We start from the raw sequence: 18,925 nt of genomic DNA, 5'->3' as shown, positions 1-18,925 counted from the left end.
TAAATTTGTAAATCAAGTGAATAACAATACTTGGTATTTTCCACACGAGTGCTAGGTTGATTATATCATTGTCGCCACTTTACCTCAGTTCTGCAGGATGAGTCCATTACCCTAGTCCACCGGTCAGGAGTCCGAGCTCTTAGACGCTAGGCGACCGGCATAAAGACTCGTAGTTGATAAGTGATAGAGCTGGAATTAGAACTTTAAAGCTTGCCTCTTGATCGCTTAGTTCTCACTGTCTCCTGGAATTTGATGTTTCCAGTATTACAGTATTTACCAAACCTAGGTGTTTCTAGGCTATGTCTCCACAGAAACCAAACAGTTGTGTATTCACTGAAATATAGAAAAAGTAGCTCTTTTTCTCCATCTTTTCTCCCATTTTGAAGGTCGAAAGTATCTTCAATTGCCCTAGTGTTTTCATTGTACTTGGGGTTTTTGGTTTAGTCTAAAGGTGAAGAGCACTAAAAATAGTCAATATGGGGACCCGTATATAGGACAGCCATTATCCGACATAACTACATTTAAAATTTTCAGCTCTCAGGATAAGGTATGTCACAAAGACAGGTACAGTCTATTCAAGTTACGTTCACCCTAAATTAAATCAGCCCTTTAAAGAAACGTCGCTTCCCTTTTACAGGACTCTGTATAAACTATGAAAAGGACTTCAAAAGGGTTAGTGACGGATATCTGAATCAGATAAAAACAAGGGTGTAACATGAAGCAACTAAATTACATGTGAGCTTAATGATTGTGACCCAAATAAACAGACTTGTAATGGAGATGCTGATTATTATCAGTACAGTTTAAATGCCTTTTACTGTAGAACTGTAAAACATAGTGTGGGTGTCTTAGTGCATTGCACAAGTTGTGGTCTTGGAAATCTGTGTTCATTTGTCATAACACATTCCTAGGTGTGAAAGTGAAAACTGGTTATTTTCTAAGTCATAGTTATTTTAAGTTTGTCTTCTAGAAACATTCGCCTCTATTGAGAAATAATTTTACATATAAGGAAACTCATTCATTTAAGTATATAATTTGATGAGTTTTGCCAGATGGATAAGGTTATGTAACTATGACCACAATCAAAATAGAAAGCCTTTCTATCACTGAAAAAGCCCCATGTGCACTTCACACCCACTAAAATGGCTGTCTACAAAAGAGAGGTAATAACAAGTGTTGGTGAGGATGTGGACTAACTGGAACTATCGCACATGACTTATGAGAATGTAAGATAGAACAACCACTGGAAAACAGCTTGGCAATTTCTTAAAATGTTAAATATGAGTCACTTTAGATTTACAGCAAAACTGAGCAGAAGATACAGAGATTTCCTCTGTACCCTTCTACCCCTACACATGCAAATCCTCCCCCATAACCAGCGCCCTCCCACAGAGAGTACATTCGGGCTTTTCAAAAGCAAACATTTTTAATTTTCAGAAGCTTTTAAATTTTAATTTTTAAATTCACTTTACTTTCCAAATTGCAATTTTTTTTCTCGTAGTAATTTGTGATTTTTGTTTTTCTTTTTTTATTAATTTAAACATATTTTTGAGGTTACCTTGTGATTTTTGTCCTTGACGCGTGAGTTATTTAAAATAAAATTTTTTTTTTTTTTATCCTCACCCGAGGACACTTTTTCATTCTTTGTTCAGATAGAGCAGGAGGGAGAGAGAGAAACATCGATGTGAAAGGGACTCATAGAGTGGCTGCCACCCGCACGACCAACCAGGGCCGGGGACAAACTGCAACCGAGGTATGTGCCCTTAGCGGGAACCGAACCCAGGTCTCTATGGACCACAGGCCAATGCTCTAACCGCTGAGCCAAACCGGCCAGGGCTGTCTTTATATGTATTTTAACACACTTGATAATGTTCCACAACTCACTAATGTTCTGCCATTAAATTTTTTCAATTGAATTTATTGGGGTGACATTGTTTAATAAAATTATTTAGGTTTGTTCACTTTTTCCCCTTTGTGTTTCTAGTAGCTTCTATTGTTGCCTCTTCATGTTTCCAAATGTTTTCTTCTGCAATATCTAATATATCATTTACCTATTCAATATATTTTTCATTTCAAACACTGCGTTTTTCATATTTAGTAATTGTGTGTGTGCGCACACATGTGCATGTGTGTGTATGGAGAGATCACCAATGTCTTTATTAACATGCTTGTACTTTCCTCTACTTTCTTGAATAAATGGAGTAGCTTTTCATAATAGTTTAAATATTACTCTGTTCTGTTGACTGATTTATCTCCTTAACATGGATCAAATTACACTGCTTATTTACATGCCTTGAAATATTTGTTTGGATGCCACACATTTTGCATTTAATGTTGCTCAGGACTGGTCTTTTGTATTCTTTTAAATACTTTTGGGCTTTGTTCTGGTATGCATTTAATATACTTGACTCTTTGCTTGGTATACTGGGAACAGACTTTAGTCTAAGGCGGGGGTGTGCAAACATATTTCTGAACCAGGTAGAAAATATTTCAGTTTTGTGGGACATATAGCATCCATCTCAACTATTCACCTCTGTCATCATAGTGCAAAATCAGCCATTGACAATACTTAAATAAATGAGTAGTACGTTGGGGCATTCATAGGGGTCATATCAGTTGTTTCATTTGTCTCAGGGATCACTGTCCTGAGATACCTGTTGCTCAGTGTCTGGAAACTGTCTTTTCATACATTTTGTGTGGCCCTGGCCGGTTTGGCTCAGCGGTAGAGCATTGGCCTAAGGTCCAGAGAGACCCAGGTTTGGTTCCCGCTAAGGGCATGTACCTCGGTTGCAGTTTGTCCCCTGCCCTGGTTGGGTCGTGCGGGTGGCAACCACTCGACGTGTCCCTTCCACGTCGATGTTTCTCTCTCTCTCTCTTTGTCTCTCTTCCTCCCACTCTATCTGAACAAAAATGGAAAAATGTCCTCGGGTGAGGATAAAAACAAAACAAACAAACAAACAAAAAAAAACCAACAAAAAAACCCCCATACATTTGGTCTGTTTCTTAAGTTTTCCAGCAGGAGGGTAAATCTAATTTCTGTTAATCCATTATGGCTGGATGCAGACGTTTAACACTTTGCTTTAATTCTAAATTTTTGCTAATTTTTCTTTAAGATTGCTTAGAACAGCACTTGATATATAGTAAAAGTTTTGTACGAATTTTTGTAAAAAAAAAATTGGGATTGGATTTTGTAGGGTAGTTTAAAATTGAATGTATCTTTGGAGAAGTTGAATTACAGATCCTTTAAAAGGTGCAAGCATTATAGAGGAATTTTAAGAGGTATTGTAGCTTTAATTGTACCGTTTTCTGTCTGGTGTCAGATGTAGTAGCAAAAGAAAATGATAAAAACACCAAGGGATTCCTTTATTTCTTCTGATCTCATGAATAGGTAAAGAAGGCTTAAACTTGCCCTGCCCTCTTACTGTCATCAAGGGACTACTATGATTCTTGCCTTTCAGTGAATGGCATCTTTTTTTCCCCTTTGCCTGTGATTCTTTTAGTCTTAAAAGCAAGAGGATTGGGCCTCAGTTATTATCATTTGAAGTGTCTTCTTGGCACCTGATTTTCAACCTAGTTTTCATTGAAATTTTTCCACCTGTTGCTGTTATTGCGTCTTGCCCGATTTATGCATATGTGGGTTTACTTTAATATTTTGGAATTTTCATATGTGAGATATGGAGAGAATATAATTAAAAGCCAAGTGAATTTATATAGCTTTATACTTAATAGCAACACACAGATTCATGACCTAATGAAAACTCTTATTTTAAAATGTGGAAAATAAAAAAATTAACTCGGTGTGTGTGTCTATAAAGCAGTGAGAAGTACAAAATTTAGGAGAGTGGCTACCTGGCAGTAGGTGGGTGACTGGGTGACAAGGTTTATGATGCATGAGTCTATGTAAGTAAATGGAAAGTATTGGTAATGTTTAACTTCTCATCTTTGGTGATGGGTTCATAGGTATTTATTATATTATTAAAATAGAAAAAAATAGATTCACATCATTGAAAAGAAATGAACCAAGGATTATTAGTGGTCTCATTCTTTGTACTCAGGGCCCTACGTGGAGAAGAAAAAAATGCAAGAGAAACGGAATATGGTGGTTTTTACCGGGTCAAAAATGGAAATCAGAAATGAGCATTTAGAAGTTGATAGGGAACCTTTTCTGCCTCCAATGCCACCATTGCACCTGTGAAAAAGCTTGTGGCAAAGGGAGGCCAAAAAAAAAAAAAAAAAAGTTGGTTCTGAAGTTTGCCCTTGACTGCACCCACCCTGCATACGATGGAATCATAGGTGCTACCATTTTGAGCAGGAGGGAATTAGAGTTAATGAAAAAGCTGATAGAAACAAGAGCAAGGTCACTGTAACTTCTGAGGTGCCTTTCCCCAAAAAGTATTTGAATTATCTCACCAAAATATATTTGAAGAAGAATAACCTGTGATTGGTTTCTTGTAGTTACTAATAGCAAAGGGAGTTACAAATTGAGTTGCTTCCAGATCATCCAGGACGAAGAAGAGGAGGAAGATGAGGATTTAAATACATTTATCTGGCATATTTTATATGAGTTCTTGAATAAATTTTAGGAACAAAAAAAAAAAAAAAAAAGAGTAGGCGTTTATAGTGAAGACATAAAAGGGAAGGATGCCTTTTATTTTATTATTATTATTTTTTTATACTCATCCGAGGACATTTTTCCATTTTTTGTTCAGATGGAGTGGGAGGGAGGGAGGGAAAGAGAGAGAGAGAGAGAGAGAGAGAGAGAGAGAGAGAGAAACATAAACATCGACGTGAAAGGGACACATCAAGTAGTAGCTGCCTCCCACACGACCCAACCAGGGCTGGGGACAAACTGCAACCAAGGTACGTGCCCTTAGCGGGAACCGAACCCGGGTCTCTCTGGTCCTCGGGCCAATGCTCTAACTGCTGAGCCAAACTGGCCAGGGCGAAGGATGCCTTTTATTTTATTTTTTTATCCTCACCCGAGGTTATTTTTCCATTTTTTGTACAGATAGAGTGGGAGGGAAAGAGAGGAAGGGAGAGAGAGAGAGAGAAACATCGATGTGAAGGGACACATTGAGTGGCTGCCACCCACACGACCAACCAGGGCCGGGGACAAACTGCAACCGAAGTACGTGCCCTTAGCGGGAACCGAACCCGGGTCTCTCCGGACTGCAGGCCGACGCTCTAACCGCTGAGCCAAACTGGCCAGGGCGAAGGATGCCTTTTAAAAGTGGCAACCACTTGATGTGTCCCTTTCATGTCGATTGTTTTTCTCTCTCTCCCTCCCACTCTTTTGGAACAAAAAAACAAAACAAAAAAGTTTCCTTGGATGAGGATTAAAAAAAAAGCTATTAAAGACAGCCCCTGGTCGGGTAGCTCAGTTGGTTAGAGGGTCGTCCCGATATACCAAAGTTGTGGGTTCGATCCTCAGTCAGGGCACATACAAGAGTGAGACAATGAATACATAAATAAGTGCAACAACAAATCCATGTTTCTTTCTCTGGCTCTCCTCTCTAAAATCAGTAAATAAAAGGTAGGGATATTTATTTCTTTGTATGAGATTTTGTTTTATATAAAGATGTACTCCTTAATTTGTTCACATTTTAAATTTAACATTATTAAATCAGTTCTACATTTTAAAGTCCTCTCCTATGTGTGTGTATATATTTCTCTAATCACAACAATGACTGCACATATAGAGCTACATCAGCTCTTGTTTTTTCTTGTTAATTCTCACCCAAGGATATTTTTTTCATTCATTTTTAGAGAGAGTGGAAGAGAGGGAGGGAGGGAGGGAGGGGAGAGAGAGAGAAACATCGAAGTGTGAGAGACACATTGATTGGTTGCCTCCTGAACATGCTCCTTTTCAGCACTGGTGATTGAACCTGCAACATAGGTATAGGCCCTTGAGTGGGAATCGAACCTGCGACCCTTCGGTGCCTGGTCCGATGTGCTAACCACTTGGCAACACCAGCCAGTGCTGCTCTTGGTATTTTTATTCATACTATTGAAAGAGCCACTATAGTGTGATCTGATCTAACCTGTATACTATGGTGTTATAGTTTTTCAAAGGCAAAGAATATCCTTCTCCGACCTACTTCACCAAACTTTTTTTTTTTTTTAATATGTTTTTATTGATTTTTTAGAGAAAGAGGAAGGGAGAGAGAGATAGAATCATCGATCAGCTGCCTCCTGCACACCCCCTATTGAGGATGGAGCCCGAAACCTGGGCATGTGTCCTAACTGGGAGTCAAACCTGGACCTCTCAATCCATGGGAGAATGCTCAATCCACTGAGTCACACCAGCCGGGCCTCACCAAACTATTGAAGACAAATGAAGTAAACTGTGGTGTTTTGTTTTTTTTTTGGAATTTTCACTGATAAAGTGGCTAAAGTAGGCGAGTGTCAACAGGGAGCCCGGGACCTCCACTTCACCACGGGCAGGAGGGAAGACGTGGCTCCAGAATTCTGATGTCTGATGCCTTTCCCATCACCAGCTCCCTCTTTCCCTCCACACTAATCCAGCTGTGGCCATCACTGTCTTGAGACCATGAGGACTAAGTTCCTATGTCCTGGAACATGGGATATTACAGTATTTTTGGAAATATACTCATATATTAAAAAATTTGATATTTGTCATTTCAGCACCTTACATTGCTTCTCATACACAGAGATTTATTGGTGCTGAAAGTAGACCTTTTAATACAGGTTTTTGAGAATTTATTTAGAAAATAGTTCCTCCTATGTTCTGTGGCCTATAGCCTCCTAAGTTTTATTCCCTCAGGGCATGAAATGATGGTGTATGACTGTGATGGGTGCGTTTTAGCAGTTTTGTTGCTTCTAATTTCCAGGTCGAGGTCCTCTGGATATCTCTCAGAGTTGTGGCTAATGTAGTATTGCAGTTTTTGGGCTACTGCTTTAAGGTAATTATGGGCTGTCTCTAGATATTTTGTTAAACATACATGGAAATGGTTTAAATGTTGATCCTTTAAGATAATTTTACCACCATTTGGCTTTTTTTTTTTAAACTCTAAACCATCTTTCTCAAAGGGTTTTTCTTCTTCAATTTAGTATATGTTATACTTATTTGGATTTGATCACATTTTCCTTTATTGCCTGTATTTAAATCACACATTTTTCATCCTACTCTTTAAACAAATTTAAGAACACATTTTTATAAAAATGAATTATATATGTACATGTAATGTATATTTCTTCTTTTTTTTTTTTATCCTCACCCGAGGACATTTTTTATTTTATTATTTTATCCTCACTGCGGACATTTTTTGATATTTTGTTCAGATAGAGTGGGAGGGAGAGAAAGAGAGAGAGAGAGAGAAACATCAACGTGAAAGGGATACATCAAGTGGCTGCCACCCACATGACCCAACCAGGGCCGGGGACAAACTGCAACCCAGGTACGTGCCCTTAGCGGGAACCGAACCCGGGTTTCTCTGGACTGCAGGCCGACGCTCCAACCGCTGAGCCAAACTGGCCAGGGCATTTTTTTTCATTTTTTGTTTCGATAGAGTGTGAAGGAGAGAGAGGAATAGAGAGAGAGAGAAACATCAACGTGAAAGGGACACATCGACTGGCTGCTTCCAGCAGGGCCCAACCAGGGCCGGGGACAAACTGCAACCGAGGTTTGTGCCCCAAGCGGGAACTGAACCCGGGTCTCTCCGGCCAGAGCACATGATGTATATTTCTTTACACAGTTATTCCTTAATTATATTTCTTTCATCATTTGTTAATATATTATCAGTTGTGTACATGTTTCCAGACTTTATATTAGGTGTGACTTTCTCTTTATTTTGCTAGAGACTCATTGAACAACCTGGATCACAGGATTGTTGCTTTAATACAATTCTGGGAAATTCTCTGCCATTTACCTCTTTGGATAGCATATTTTAAATTATTTCTGTCCTCTTCTGTCATTGCCTTCACCATGCTCCACATAGAACTTTCTTTCAGAAATCCAACACCAGGTGAATAACGTAGCTACAAAGTAGGCTAACCTTCACAAAAGGGAAAGAAATTCAGATCAGCTGTCCAGTTTTTTTTAAACCTTAAATGAGAAACAAAAATTAAACAGCACATGAGAACAACCAATGGTTTAAAGAACAAGTACAGCCCTGGCTGGTTTGTCTCAGTGGTTAGAGAGTCAGCCCAAGGACTGAAGGGTCGAGGGTTCAGTTCTCAGGCAAGGGCAAGTACCTGGGTTGCAGGTTCCATCCCTGGCCCTGGTTGGGGTCGTGTGAGAGGCAGCCAATCCATGTCTCTCTCACATCGATGTTTCTCTCCCTCCCTCCCTTCTATCAAAAATCAATGGAAAAATATCCTCCCTTAAGGATTAACAACAAGAACAAAAGAACAAATACACTGTTGTAAGAGTCTAAACATTATATGTGAAATAACCGTACTATTATTTGAAAATAGAGTATAGTAACAGATGCATACTGCAACTCTAGAGCAATCAATAAAAACAAAAAATAATTTAAAACCAAACGTGTAGTTCATAAGCCAATAGAAGGGATAAAACGGAATATTAAAAAGACTCATTTAGCTAAGCCGGTATGACTCAGTGGATTGAGAGTTGTCCCATCGACAGAGAGGTCCTGGTTGGATTCCTGCTCAGGGCAAATGCCCGGTTTATGGGCTCAATCCCCAGTAGGGTGCGTGCAGGAGGCAGACGATCAATGTTTCTCTCTCACATTGATGTTTGTCTCTCTCTCTCTAAAAATAAAAAAAAAAAAAATCAATGAAAACATTACCAAAAAAGATACCAATGTATTTAAAATAGTAAGATGGTAAATTTACATCATGCAAATACTAATAAGAAAACGAGTGGCTGTATAAATGTTGGGTAAAGACTAGAGCAACTGTTACCAGGGATAACAGTTTTTCCTTTTTCTTTTTCCCCCTCCTCTCCCCTCCCCTCCTCTCCTCCTTTCTTTCATCTTCCTCCCTCCCTCCCTCCTTCCTTCCTTTCCTTTCTTCCCTTCCTTCCCTTCCTTATCTATCTCCCCACCTGAGGACATCTTTGCATTTATCTTCAGAAAGAGCAGGAGGAGTGAGGGAGGAAGAGAGAGAGAGAGAGAAACATCGATGTGAGAGAGACACATCGAGTGACTGCCACCCACATGACCCCAACCGGGGACAAACTGCAACTGAGATACGTGCCCCCAGCAGGAACCGAACCCGGGACTCTCTGGTCCGCGGGCCGACGCTCTAACTGCTGAGCCGGACCAGCCAGGGCAAGAGGGACATTTCATAATGATGAAATAATCAGTTCCTCAGAGGATAGGATAACCCTAAACGTGTATTCATTTAACAACAGAACTTTCTTCGTTTTTGAAATTTAAGTTTTATTTCTTATATATCCCTTACGTATAGTTTTTATTTTATTTTTTATGTGTATAGTTTTAAGTGTCAAATCATTGTCAGGAATTTAAGTCAAAAATGAGTCATCCCCTCCTTTCCAGGCAGAGGGCAGAGCCCTGAGGAGGTCGGGGCATTGCGTGTTTGGGCGGTGGCCAGAGGACGCCAGTGAGGCTGGGGTGGAGTGGGTGAGGGGTATTAAGAGATAGACGAGAGAACTAAATGATGAACCAAAGGCTATCTTGCCTTATCAATTATATTTGCTGTTAGTCAATTGAATTATGCCCTTCTCCAAGTTGGACTAGACATACTTTTTCTGGACTTCAGCCGTACATTTGTTCATTTGTATTTTCTTTAAAAAAATTTTTCTTCATTGATTTTTAGAGAGAGTAAGGAAGGAAGGGAGAGAGAGAGATAGAAACATTGATGAGGGAGAACATCGATTGGCCATCTTCTGTATGTCCCACACTGGGGATTGGGCCCACATCCTGGGCATGTGTCCTGACTGGGAATCGAACCAGCAACCTCTTGGTACATGGGTCAATGGTCAACCACTGAGCCCCACCGGCCAGGGCTGTATTTTTTTAATATTTCATTTTGTTTCCTCCCCTTACCCAGATATTCTTATCCCCCAAAACCCTGATTCCCATTTGGCATTCTCTATGAAACCTGATCAACCAAGCAAAGATGATCTATATGAACTTTTTGGGTTCTTCAAAAGAGAACCTAATGCCTGTCATTTACTTTTCTTCTTCTTATTTTATGTGTACTAGTTTTCTGAGTAGTCCAGAAATTCCTACTGAGGAGGGGTGACTTTAATATTATTTTTGTGTATCTGTTTATCCTTTCTACAGCACCAAGCAAGGCTCATAATCGTTTTTAATAATTGCCTGCTATGTTTAGTTTATGGTTAAAGATTTGTGTGATTTCATGAATTTTTTTAACATCAGTTCTCCTCCAGAATTTCTTCATTTTATTTTAGTTTATTATAATAGCTACCTTCTATTAATCATTTGCTATGTGCAAGTTAGAATCTCCAGTTAACAGATAGGGCAATTAAAGTTCAGAATTAAGGTTATAAACCAATCACCTTTATCTCCTCCAGTGGCATCTTCTGTCTGATTTCTTGATTTTAGAGGGAGTAGTTTTCCCTGTTCTTGATGGTGTTGTATCAGTGTATCTTTCCTTTTAATTGTTGAGTTGTAGTCTATTGTATGAATATACTAAATTATCCACTCTTCTGTTGAAGGCACTTGGGTTGAATATGGTTTTTTTTTATCCTCACCCGAGGGCATTTTTTCATTTTTTGTTCAGATAGAGTGGGAGGGAGAGAGAGGAAGAGAGAAAGAGAGTAACATCGACGTGAAAGGGACACATCGAGTGGCTGCCACCCGCACGACCCAACCTGGGCCGGGGACAGACTGCAACCGAGGTACATGCCCTTAGCGGGAACCGAACCCGGGTTTCTCTTGACCGCAGGCCGTCGCTCTAACCGCTGAGCCAAACCGGCCAGGGCTGAATATGGTTTTGTGCTATTATGAATAAAGCTGTCGTGAAGGTTCTCATACACACAAGTCTTTTTGTGTCATGGCGTTTGAGTCATCGTTTGAATGCACTGAGACATAAATGACTAGAATGTGTATGATATGAGGTTCTTTTAAGTGCTTTGACGAAAAGTAAATCAGGTAGGGAGTGAGATTATGACTGCGAATGATCTTTCTGATTGCGAAATATTTTAGCATGACCTAAAAAAGTATACGCATGAACTATATAGGTAACTAAGGCATAACCGGGTATTTGCTAGCAGGAAGCAGAAGGTGCAGCACTGCTGAGGCAGGAGTGGCTTGGAATAGTCCAGTGTGGGTGAGCAAGGTGGGGAGGTACTGGCGTCCTGGTAGAAAGAGCAAGAGAAGAGTCACGGGTGTGGACAGCATTTTTTTTTTTGACCAGTCAAGTAGATGAATGGCTTCACCATATTAGAGTTGCCAGCAACAAATAATTGCATCCAGTGTATTGAGTTCTCACATGTTGCAGCACCTTTCAGTCCATTGCATTTATTATTTTTAATCCTCACAACAATCCCATGTAAGGTATTGGTACTTATCCCTGCTTTGCAGATGAGAGGATTAAAGCACTAAGGGATTAAATACATTGGCCTTTGTCAATAATTTTGTTTGTACGTGGAGAAGTTGATCATAATTTTATATAACAGTACGTTTTTTTAGTGAGCAGACGGAAGAATTCTGGGCTTTCAGGGTCGCATATGGCATTTAGTACTACAACAGCTTGGGCACGTTATTTAACCTTCCTTAATATCAGTTTACGCCTCTGTAAAATAGATGGTCTCTAGTTTTCTGCTTCTTAAAGTCTGATGAGACTGATCTGTGAGAGAGCACAAGGATTCTGATCGTCAGAGTAAAATAATTTGATGCTGCTAAATGTTAAGAGATACTTCACTCATGGAATATTTTAATATACGGAAGAAGGTAATAGAACTAGCAATAATGAAAAAATATTGTCTTTAATATTTTAACCTATTTGAAGTCATTATAGAGGCTAAAACCTGTACACTCATTTTGCCTATTTGAGGCAAATGGCAAAGATGTGTTTGGTGATCGCATTTAGGTCCAACCGTTCAAGGCAGTAAGATTTCTGCCCTGTGTTGTCTTTCCTGTGGTTGGTTGTTGGCACCTGCATTGTGTGTATCTAGTTCTCCCTCCTCATCTCATTTTTTACTTCATCTGTCTTTAAGAATTCCTCACATAGCCCTCTGTTTAGGTAAGAAATTTATATGAAGATTATCTATCATAATGGAGATTGTTCTATTGTGCACAATAAAAATTTTCGTGAGAAAAATAAAAATTTTTAGTGGGGAAAAAACCCGAACAGTATATAAAATTACACATAATAAAACTTAATTGACTATAAATTGACAACAGAATCATATTTTCCAGCTAAAATTTAGATCTGCAATACATGAATACAACTTGAAGCTCACATTAAGAGAATCTCTGAGGAAAACTAGACGTAGACAGAGTTAAATACTTTGTAAATGAAAATTATTTTAGTAAAATAAATATTGGAATGAAAAACTTGGAAATGGTTTAAATGATAAAATGCATTAAGTTATTCGGTGGGCTTTAACTGCAACATTTTTCCTCAGTTAAAATTTATTACTAATATACTTTAGAGTAAAATATTTATATTTAAGGCATCATCCAGGACATCAAAAGAGTAGAGTTAGAAGATTTCAGTATCAGTTGGATTTTTATTTGCATCTGGATCTGCTTTTGGGTCCTCTCAGAAATGGTTTCTATTTGCTATCTTGAAATCTTTAAGGCTGATTTATGAGCTTAAACTCGTTGGTTTAAATGAGTTTACAATGGCATGTATGGTGGGGGATATTATTTAACATTTTCTGACATGCAAACTGTCTTGAATTTTTTTGAGGGGGAGAGTTGTTGTGACTTGGTAGGCAAGCCCATTTTCATTACTTTAATTGTGCGATTTATTAAGATTTTAAGCTTTTTATAAATGTTTTAGTGTTATAGGGCAGAATTAAAAGGATTTAGCATAAAAGGAGTTTAACAAAAGGACTTTGCAACAGGATTGCAATAGTTTTTATATTTGATGGATTTGACTAGCCGCTTTTCATTTCAATCATCATGCTACATTCTGTTAAATGCGGTAGAACAGGTGTGTGTAACGTCATTCTGTCTATTGTACATGCAAATAAACACAATTTTATATATAAAAAGTTAATCCTCTACAATTTGGAGGATTACATTATGGGAGGGTGATGACTCCATTAGGCATCATGGAGAGTTCATGCTACTATTTATACTGCATGAAAAATCAGGTTAATAGCTACAGTGTTCATGAGATTGTAGAATTTTTATACTAACACTTCCAAAATTGTATTTATTCAAACTGTCCACAATAAAATTACTTAAAGTGGAGTTAAGGTTTTATTACATAGGTTTTCAGCTCTGAAATTACTTTTTTTTTTTTTTTTTAAATTGAAGAGCATGCCTCAAATACATTTGGAGATTTTGTTTATTATTTGTTTGCTTACTGTAGACTCTGATTCTTTCTACGTGCATGGTTTTACTAGAAGGTACATTAGTGGTTATGCTGTTCTCAAGTTAGGACTTTATTTTGTAGATACATTTTTTTGCTTGGATTCCTTCACTGAATATCCATGAAGAGTATAAGTCTATTGTAAGTATTAGGTGGCTGACCTTCCATAGAGTCATGTTGGCAGTACTAATGTGTAATATATCAGGTCAGCTCAAGGCAGCTAAACCAATGGAGTTCTTTTTTCTTTTTCTTTATTGATTTTAGAGAGAGGAAGGGAGAGGGAGAGATAGAAGCATCGATATGAGATAACATCGATTGGCCGCCTCCTGCATGCCCCCCCACTGGGGATCAGGCTCACAACCCAGGCATGTGCCCTGACTGGGAATCGAACAGGCGACCTCTCGGTTCATGGGTCGTCGCTCAACCACTGAGTCATACTGGTCGAGCCCAATGGAGTTCTTGAATTCAGGTTTGAGAAACCCAAAACAATCAAACCATTCTTGCCAGTATTATTTGCATTTTAAGGCCATGATATTTCATTCCTCAACATATCAAAGTGGTATATTTAATATACTACTTCAAAAGCTGTGAAGACCTTGGAGACACCAGGAAGCAGAAGGAAAAAAGCTATTGTTAAAGGTGATGGTGAAATAGGTAGGAGTATAGATGGGCTTGTATAGATGGGCTTGTTCACTTATACTCAATTTAGAACATAAATATTGTGGGCTTTGGACCAGTTAATTTTTAACTTATGCTTCATTCAAGTTATTCTGTTAATTGTGAAATCTGATATATTTGTTTCGCAGGAGTAACAGCACACAATCCATAGTTATTAATGAGTTGTCAAGACTTAAACACCGATTGTTACAGCTCCTAAAAAGTTCAAATAGTTATTAAGAACTTTATTCATAAATATTAAGAAGTTGCCGGTTCGTTTCCCAGTCAGGGCACATGCCCAAGTTGTGGGCCCAATCCCCAGTGGGGGGCATGCCGAGGGAGGCCAGTCAATGTTCTCTCTCATCGATGTTTCTCTCTCTCTCTCCCTCTCTAAAATAAAATGAAAAGTGCTAAAGTCCTCTGGATATCTCTTCCAAATATCTTCATCCTGACTCCCTAAGAGGTATATCCCTATCTTGAAATTGGTGTTTATCTTTATGTGTTTATACAGTTAGTGCTCAATGTAACTAAATATCTGTGTATGTATGTAACTATACACACAACTTATTCCTACCTTTTTCAAAAAATTTAATTGTAGTGAAAATTGCATAACATAAAATTTACCATCTTTACAAAATTTTGAGTATACATTCAGCTGTGTTAAAATACATTCACAGCCCTGGCCGGTTTGGCTCAGTGGTTAGAGCATTGGCCTGCGGTCCGGAGAGACCCAGGTTCGGTTCCTGCTAAGGGCATGTACCTTGGTTGCAGTTTGTCCCCGGCCCTGGTTGGTCGTGTGGGTGGCAGCCACTCGATGTGTCCCTTTCACGTCGATGTTTCTCTCTCTCTCTCTCCCTCCCACTCTATCTGTGCAAAAAATGGAAAAAAAATGTCCTCGGGTGAGGATAAAAAAAAAAAAAAAAAAATACATTCACAGATCTCTAGAACTTTTACTGCTTACAAAACTGAAACTCAGTACCCATTGAACAACCGCTCTCCATTTCTCCCTCCACCCCCCAGCCCCTAGTAACATTTTACTTTCTATTTCTATGAGTTTGACTAGAAGCTTCAGATAAGTGAAATAATAGAGTATTTGTCTTTTTGTGACTTGCTTATTTCACTTAGCATAATGTCCTCATGATTCATGTGTAACATGTGACACATGACAGGATTTACCTCTTTTTATTTTATTTATTTATTAAATTATTATTATTTTTTAATCCTCACCCGAGGACATTTGTTTCATTTTTTGTTCTGATAGAGTGGGAGGGAGAGCGAGGAAGAGAGAGAGAGAAAGAGAGAGAGAGAAAGAGAGAGAGAGAAAGATCGGCGTGAAAGGTGCATATCGAATGGCTGCCACCTGCACAACCCAACCAGGGCCGGGGGCAAACCGCAACTGATAGAGGCCCTTAGTGGGAACCGAACCTGGGTCTCTGTGGACCGCAGGCCCATGCTCTAACCGCTGAGCAAAACCGGCCAGGGCCAGATTTACCTCTTTTTAAAGTCTGGATAATATTCCATTATGTGTATATACCACATTTTAATTTTCTACTCATCCATCATTGGACCTTTGGGTTGCTTCCAATTATTTGCTATTGTGAATAATGCTGTAGTGAACATGGGGTGTTCAGTAGGTAGGTACATCTTTTTAAAGTTAATATTTTAAGGGCCGTTTTAGTTATACAGCAAAACTGAATATAATGCACAGAGGGTTCCTGTACCCCCCTCCCCCACCCCCCGTTCCCACACCCCTCCCCCACTATTCGCATTTTTCCACATTGGTACTTATATTGGCATATCATTATCATCCAGAGTTTGTATTTTACCTTACAGTTCCCTGTTGGTGGTGTATATTCTGTGGGTTCTGGTAAATGAAGAATGCCATGTACCCATCATTGTACTTTCACTTTCCTAAACATTTGTGCTTTAGCTATTAATCCCTTCTTCCCCCAAGCTCCTGATAACCACTGATTTTTTTTACTTTATTGTTTGGTGCTTTGCTTGTATTGTTTGGAGCTTTCTAATTGAAAGTGTCTTTCAGTTCATCTTCATGGACCAACTTGTTAAATTATCCAGAGATGACTTAAAAGTTCCTTTACAAGTTTTTAACTGTACAAGGATAAATCTTGGGTGTACCCAGTATTATGTGTCAAAGAGTTTGTCTCAGGTTTTATTTTTCCCCAGGAGTGCCTCGAACACTTATTGAGCACTGCTAAGTTAGTCATCAGTCATCTATTTTAAATATTTCTTGGTGTTATTGCGTCTTTTTTAAAAAAAACCTTATTTGATTTAATATACGTTTATTGGAAGTTTTAGAAGGAATAAAGTGAAATGCCTGTCTTCAGTTACCTGCTTATCTCAGAGTTGAATTAACCACTATCTCTTCTGGCATTTGACTCCTTATTTAAAAACAAAGCAAAATGTAACAGGAATTTATATGATTTGAAAACTAATAAGTGTAGTCCTGGCCGGTTTGGCTCAGCAGTTAGAGCATTGGCCTGCAGACCAAGGAGTCATGGGTTCAGTTCTGGTCAAGGGCACGTACCTTGTTTGTGATTCATCCTCGGCCCTGGTTGGGGCATGTGGGAGGCAACCAGTCAATGACACCAGTGAACCAGTTTCCTTCCTTCCTTCCTTCCTTCCTTCCTTCCTTCCTTCCTTCCTTCCTTCCTTCCTTCCTTCCTTCCTTCCTTCCTCCCCCCCTCCCCCCCTCCCCCCCATTCTATCTGAAGATAAAAATGGAAAAATATCCTCTGATGAGGATTTAAAAAAAGAAAAAGAAAGAAGAAAACTAAAAAGTGTAATGTAATATATATAAAATGAAAACTTTTCTATCATTTTCATTTCCTATCTTCTGCTTTTCAGCCTCCCCACATAGGTAGCCATTAGTTAAGATATTTTTAGGTATTCTTGTAGTGTGTGTAATATGTATATATGCAAATATATATGCAAAAATATGTCTTTCTTTCCTCTTGTTATATAAAATATGGGATATTCTTCTTTATTTTTATCCTCACCCGAGGACATTTTTTTTTTGCTTTTGTCTTCAGATAGAGCGGAAGGGAGAGAGGGAGGAAGAGAGAGAGAGAAACATTAATGTGAGAGAGACACATCGACTGGCTGCCACCCACATGACCCCAACCAGGGCTGAGGACAAACTGCAACCGAGGTTTGTGCCCTTAGTGGAAACTGAACCCGGGACTCTCCGGTCCATGGGCTGATGCTCCAACTGCTGAGCCAAACCAGCCAGGGCTGAGATATTATTCTTTATCTTCCTATCATTGTATATTTTCCTTTCTCTATTTTATGTTGTGGATCTCATTCCATGTTTTCTTAGAGCATGTCTTTATTCTTTTACAGTTCTAGGAAATACTACATTATATATTTAGATTTTATTAGTCTTTTGCTAATACAGACATTGCCATAGTAAATAATTGTGTATACAAGTTTTTTTCCACCTGGCTGAGTATATATGTGGAATGAAATCTTAGCAATGATATTTCTTGATTAAAGGATATTTGCATTTACAATTTTGATTTATATAGTCAGAGAATGTTACAAAAGTTTTGGATTTTGTGAGAATCTTTTAGGTAAAGGTCAACATATATCAATTTTTAAATAGAAAATTTCTAACTTATTTAAAAGTAGTGAAAATGGTATAACGATCTCTGAGAACCCATCACTCATCATTTTATGGGTAATCTTCTTTCATTGGAATCTGTTTCCCTCCGTCCAGGATATTTTGAACCACATCCCAGGTATCATACCAGTTTCTTGGTTAATATACCATTACTTATTTCTAAAAGATAAGGGATGATAAAAATATAACCACAGTACCATTTATCACTTCTAAAAATTAGCAAGTTTCAATATAGTTTTAAGTGGACTTTCTCTCGTGTGTAAGGTTGAACTTCATTTTTTGTTTTGTTTTTGTTAATCCCCACCTGAGGATGTTTTTCCACTTATTTTTAGATAGATTGGAAGGGAGGGGTAGGGTGGGGCAAGAGAGAGAGGGAGAGAGAGACACATCGATTGGTTGCTTCATGCACGACCTCTACCAGTGGGGATCGAACCTGCAACCCAGGCATATGCCCTTGACTGGGAATTGAACCTGAAACCCTCTAGTCCGAGGGCTGGTGCTCTAACCACTTAGCAACCCACCAGAGCTTGAGCCTATCTTTTTTTGTGATTTAGATATGTTTGCATTTCCTGAGTTTGTTTTTCTGCCTGTTGCTGCTATTATATTGGTTTCATATCCAGTAATATTTCTGAGTTTATTTATTATATGATCCTGAGAAGGACTTTCGGTATAAGGTTGAATGTGTTATTACTGATTTTAATGGGAATGCTGTGAAACATTAGTGGTGGCATTTGTTGTAGGTCTTTTGTAGATAGGCATTGTTAGGATAAGAATTTTTTTTGTTGTTGTTGTTCTAATCATGACTAAATAATTTAATTGAATGCTTTTTCTGCATCTATTGAAATGTTAATATGATGAATACATTAACTTGTTTTGTAATGTAAAAGTATTACTATTACTTTAGTAAATTCAATTTGTTTATAAGATTTTGTTTTTTGTAATACATTGCTATTGATTTTTTTTTTTTTTGTGGTACGTGCCCCTAGCGGGAACCAAACCTGGGACTCTTTGGTCCGCAGGCCGACGCGCAACCGCTGAGCCAAACATTACTATTGAGTTTAATAATATTTTAAAGGATTTTTATGTTTCTGTGTTTTGAGAATGGCCTATTATTTTATAATTTTCCTGTCCTGACCTACCTTTATTTTCTTTTGATACCAAGATTATACT

The 18,925-nt window shown here is 38.4% G+C and overlaps 1 protein-coding gene and 1 pseudogene across 14 annotated transcripts in view; both read left to right on the top strand.

Moving 5' to 3' along the window:
- The window catches only part of BCAS3 (BCAS3 microtubule associated cell migration factor), a 517,634-nt gene that overhangs the window by 59,595 nt on the left and 439,114 nt on the right, over positions 1-18,925 (top strand). The window lies entirely within an intron of this gene.
- LOC118633979 lies at positions 1,212-4,583 on the top strand (annotated as a pseudogene).

The sequence above is a fragment of the Molossus molossus genome, unplaced genomic scaffold (genome assembly GCF_014108415.1).
Source record: "Molossus molossus isolate mMolMol1 unplaced genomic scaffold, mMolMol1.p scaffold_m16_p_19, whole genome shotgun sequence".
NCBI lineage: Eukaryota > Metazoa > Chordata > Mammalia > Chiroptera > Molossidae > Molossus > Molossus molossus.
The sequence above is the reverse complement of the archived record's forward strand: the minus strand, read 5'-3'. Positions and strand labels throughout refer to the sequence as shown.